This window comes from Lissotriton vulgaris, chromosome 2_1 (genome assembly GCF_964263255.1).
Source record: "Lissotriton vulgaris chromosome 2_1, aLisVul1.2, whole genome shotgun sequence".
NCBI lineage: Eukaryota > Metazoa > Chordata > Amphibia > Caudata > Salamandridae > Lissotriton > Lissotriton vulgaris.
The window spans coordinates 494,860,231-494,865,806 of record NC_141687.1 but is presented as its reverse complement, the minus strand read 5'-3'; the positions used below and the strand labels follow the sequence as shown (position 1 = coordinate 494,865,806).

Here is a 5,576-nt window from a genome sequence, read left to right as displayed (position 1 = left end):
GTACAAATATATTTGAGGGAGGTGCACATGAGAAATGTGTGTGCTTTATATGTATGTCAGTTGTGCTTGTTGATGAGGTCACAGGAATATTACTACCTAATTGGAAAGAACATTAGATATACCACCACTCCCAACCCACCTGCCACTTTGTTACTGATTTGAACTTTAGAACTGTAGCCACTCATTGTCAAGTCAACACTGACACAGAACACTGCACGTCTACTTAATAATTCAAATTATTATTATAAAAGACACAGGGTGGATAAGCAACATGTAAGAAAAAAAGGCAAAGTATTAAAATGGTGGTGGATTCTTATATAATTTGGCTGCATTGTTTGATTTCTCAAACTCCTCATCTGCACAGTCCTCCGCATACAAAAACGTTAAGAGGAAAAGCACGACATCCATGGAGGACCAATATGCAGTGTGTGATGTTATTGCTGAAACATAACTACTTTCTACAAGACCTTCCCGGAGTTCAAAATCAATCCTGTGCTCCAATTCCAGTGGGGGGTCTAGAAATTCAGTGATGGGTGTCGGGAGGTTCTGTGCGCCTTCCGTAAATCCAAACATAAAAGCATTTGCTTCTTCCTGTTCTGGTCGATTATTTGATGTATCAGGCGTCTGCAAAGTAGGTGCCACATCTACTCGTCCAATTCCCCTTTCCAAGCGCGTAGCTCCTTGTGAGCCAAAGTTTGCAGCAGGTTCGGTCAAGGGCTGCTTGGGTATGGTAGGTAACAAGAGCTGGCTTGGTTTGCCTCCACTGTCAGAGACTGGAGATACTGTATGAGCTTCTTTATATGGTTCTTTATATGGTTTAGAATAGCATGGCTTCATAAACCTATACGGGATTGGATTTGCAGTATGATACAAGTGAATCTGAACAGGCGCAATGACAGTGTAGTTCTTCAATATCAAAGGCTCCAGTCTGTATGCTACAGGATCAGTAGGGTAAAAAATGTTGAACACACGGTTACAAATGTTTTTGGGAAGGATATGCTCTTGACTGCCAACATTTCCTGGTCTTATTCCCCGCAATGCTAAAAAGACAGCCAATGGCGATCCCAAGCAGAAGAAATGCTCAACCTTAAATTTTAAGTGATGAGTTTTCAACGTCGATTTAAGTCCAACCAATCTTTGCTGCAATTGTTTTATCTGCTCTTTGGCGGCGAAAAGCTCTTGAATCAGATTTCTTTCTTCGTCTGAGTCCCAGTTTTCTTCACTTCCACCCTCATCCATTAGAAGGAACTGCTCACACATTCTCACTGGGTTCCAACCAGTCATTATGTCATAAGAAATAACACATCCTAGTGAGTGTGACACAATGGAAACCTTGCCCCCTTTTTCACTGAAATCTGGATTCTGGGCGCAAAAGAGAGAGTAGAGACGATTAAGCTCCGACTGAAGACCTTTCACTAGCTCGTCTCTGTAGAGGGGGCTGGTGTAGTACATGATGTCCATCGCACTGCTATTCAGCAGGTTCCTGATGCGAGATAACCGTTGCGGTGTTATAGAGCTGACCGTATCTCCGTCCAGTGCCAGCTTTGTCCTCCACTCCACGGGCAGGAACTCAACGTGACTGGTTGTGTTGTTGTAGAAATGTTTTTCCTCAATTTTCCTCGCCATGTCTCTCAGCATGCTCGTGTTTCTGATAATGCTCCCCTGGTCTATTTTTTGCCCGATGCCATGCACCACAAAGACAATGTGAGTCGTCCGCGGCGGCTTATCTTCCAGGCTGGCTTCTTCCACGTATCCTCGGTGAAGTCTCGTGCCGCTGGTTGAGAAGCCCAACTTCTGCGTAACTTTCCTGGCAATTTTGGAGGTAGTAGCGTCGCTGTAGAGGTATACCTCGTACACGTTGTGCCAGTCAATGTGGCTGCGAGGCAGCGTCAGAGTGTGCATCGGATATTTGCTGTCAGTGGCAGGACTTAGCTTCTGCTCGAAGGTGTGCCACAGGCGCTGCCCCCTGAAAACTCTCAAGTGCTCCTGCTCGATCAGGTTACTCACATCCTGAGACAGCGGCTGCCACGTCCCATCCACGAACCACTGGCCTCGCATGATGGAGGTCTTTTCGTGCTCCTCCCAATACAAGGGATAGCAGCCACCCTCCGTCAAGTCCACCTCATACAGGCCGGCTCTCACGGGCACCGGCTCAATCCCCTCCTCCGGCAATGCGTCGGGGCCCAGCTTCAGGCGCGTCCTCGAGAGGCGCCTGAACTTAAGCTCGATGCGCAGGGAGTCGTAACCGATAAACGGCTTCCAAGTCGTGTTTTCTTGGTAGAACCACCGTACCTCTTCTGGTCCCAGGTCAGTCACTATCTGATAAAGAAGCGAGGCGTTTTCCTCTTCCGAAAGGTTAGTGCTGCTGCTTTCCGTCCCTGTTGGAGGACCAGGGGGGCCAGTTGAGTGGCTCGGCTGGACTGGTTGCGCGCCAGCCTCGAGGCTCCCCGATTGTCGCGGTTCAGACTTGGCGCGCTCTTTCGACGGCTTCCGCGGGTCGAGGGGCACGACAGTCTCTCCTTCTAGCTCCACGTCGTCACTTTCGTCGTAGCCGGAGAAGTTGGATCTATACTCCAAGAGGCTGTCGGTTTCAAAGGGCACTGCATACAGGTCTCTGTACCCGTCGGTGTCATCGCTCTCGTGGTTACTCATCCTTGTCGACGGATTCCGTGCCTGTGGACGGGGGCCGGCCGGAGGGCAGGTGCCCCTTGTGGTTCACCCGCCTGTCTCCGGCCTTGAGGGCGAGGGGTTGCGGGCGAGGCCGTGGGTCAGCTGGCAGGTCGCCATGCTACCCCCATTGTCACGTACACAACCCCCCCTGAAGGAAACCGCATGGGCTAAAAAACACTGTCAACTGAGATAAATGCAAATATCGGTGCGTCCGCAGCCACCTCAAGCAATATCACCTATTTCACAACTGTGAGACGGGTTATGATAGCTTTTTTTGCTCAGTTCAAAGTGCTCGTAGTTATTAATACGAAAATGGTCCAAAGGCTCATGGTTGGGCTGCCTGCCCTTCTCTGAGCTAGGTTTGTTAGCTCTAAGGTCACTAGGTTTTTGGCCTGGTACTGTTTCCTACTGGCTTTACGTGAAATATGACGTCCAAGCTACACAGGTGTATGGGTATTAAGGATTGAACGCTGTTTCTTCAAGATTAACTGCCCTTTATTCAAAATGGGTGTTTGACCAAAATCCTACTTCCAAAATCCTACTTATGTTTCGGAAATTGACTTCACATCCAAAGGTATCTTCTGGATTTTAAGGGACCTGGGGCAAACGTATTTTGGGGGCTCCTGTGAAGATCATCTTTGAATTCATGATCCAGTTTTCCGTGAACTCTTTGTCTAGATCCCATATTCAGGGGTAGTGGTGTATGTTTTCAATATTGAAATACAGTAGAAGCTCACTAATACTAATACAAATAATCACAGTGACATCCTCCCATTTCTCGTATAAGATCCTGTTGCAAAAAACAAAAACACGTTTGCAAAATGTTTGTAATAGATTCTCACACATCACCCACATCAAAAATGAATGAAATGAAAACTGTGTTTAAAGCCACCTGTTTAAGAATTTATATTCAAGATCATCAAGCAAGACTCCCCGCAGAACAGAGCTATCTATATTAGCGGCACCTTTAAAAGGCCGAGGCCCTGGGCCGGAGCCCACTTTGACCATACCTTAAGACGTCTCTGTTTGCATCAAGAATTTCATCTAAAAGATTGTGTTTCAGACGCATTAAGTTTAAGGACCTGATTAAGAGTTAGGACGTGTTGGAGGGGGCCACTGTGAGAAGTTGGCCTGGTATATAATGCTCACTAATTCTTAGTGATCACTTTGTACCATACCAAGCAACCCTTATGATGATGGTTGTAATTCAACCTTGTAGACCAGTTATCCTAGTGGTAACGTGGACAAAGCAGTCTTAGGCTAAACTCTGAAAGGCATGTGAGGCCAGCTGTTATACCATACACAACCCCCTTGAATACCAAATGAAAGGGACACCACACAGATATATATTGAAAATATATATTGATTTATTAACTATAAAATCCCCTGGACTCTTTATGAGCACAGAAGCACAAGCGTTAAATCACAAGACAGTTTAAAATACACAAAAGTTGCACAATATGGATGAGCCCTAGGGGCCACCTAAACCATATACTAAGAAAGTGGTATAAGAGATACCAATGGGAAAGTGAACAGGCCTAGGGCCTCGGGAATCGCTGGAGCTATTTGAGACTAGCAGTGACTAAGTCGGGAGAGGCCCACGGGACTCGGGCGCAGTGTTCAAAGTGCACGCACTTTCCAATGTAAAGTCTATGGTGCGTAAAAAGTACAAAGTTAGAAAGTTAGGAACCTTCCGAGTGACCTACGGAGCTGAAACTTAAGACACAGGCCCTTGAGATGTGTACCAGTGCCAAAGCACCGGCGGAGCTGAGTTACCTCACCCACAGGAAGCGGGTGCACGGGGTCGAAGTAGTGTCGGGTTTCGTCACGCTGGTCGATGGTGCTTGGAGCTGAAGATGCTGCAGGTGGCTCGATGTGAAGAGTTCCGGTGGATCCAAGGGTGGATCTGAAGATGTGAAGACCTGAAAGCAGAGGGGACAGTGTTCAAAGTCACTAGCACGTGACTACCGTGGAACCAGATTGGAACCAGGCGATGTCGGGTGCAAACAGGCGTTGTCGGGTAGCTTCTTTCTGCAGCCACGTGGATACCCAGGGTAGAGGACGTCCAGGAGTCGGTCACGAGCTGTCCCACGCAGACTTCTCGCTGTTGGCGGTGTCGGCAACTTGATCGGAGCAAACAGGCCTTGGCAAAGGCAAGCCAGGCAGAAGTTGAAAGATGCTTAACACTCGGACCAGCAAGGTCAGAGCGGGTGCTCCTTTTTACAGGAGCTTGGGTAGGTCTGGAGCAACCAGACCTGCTGTGTAAATCGTCGGTTTCGTCGCCAAGATGGCCGCTGACCACGTGGCTAGTGGCCGGGATGGCGCATCGAGTGGCACAATGCAAAAGGGCCCCACGCAGATCGTTGAGATGCTGGAGGGCTGATCTTCAGTGCAAGGGCTGCTCGGTGGTAGGGGTTCTCAGTCCCCAAAGCACAACGTCGAGGATCCCTCAGAAGCTGCGCAGTCAGCTTTTCGTGTGTCTTCCAAGAGGTTCGGTCTAACGTCACTCGGTGCCTCCATGGGTCCCTTCTTTGCAGGGACTGTGGATCCGGCTCGGAGACGTCTGGGAGTCTGGTTCTTGTCGGGCTCTGGGCTCGGGCTTCGGCGGGAGGCGGCGGCAAAGCAGACGTCGAGTTGCTGGTTGGTACCTGTGTTCACAGGGTGGCCACTCCTAGGCCACAAGGGAGATTCTCTTCAGTCTTCTGTGCAGCAGAATGTCGAAGTCCAGTCTTCTTCTTCGTGTAAAGTTGATTCAGGATGATCTGCTGTGCAATGGCACTGCTCCCACTCTTATTCCCAATCTGAGGGGTGGATCACCTACTAGGTCCCTCCTCTGGGAGGAACCAGGAAGGGGGGCGGTTACACCCCCTTTCCTTTGTCCAGTTCCGCGCCAAGCCTGAGTCTGG

The 5,576-nt window shown here is 49.0% G+C and overlaps 1 pseudogene; it reads right to left on the bottom strand.

Moving 5' to 3' along the window:
* Window positions 1-294: 294 nt before the first annotated feature.
* On the bottom strand, window positions 295-2,652 carry LOC147730638 (phospholipase DDHD1 pseudogene; annotated as a pseudogene).
* Window positions 2,653-5,576: the final 2,924 nt, after the last annotated feature.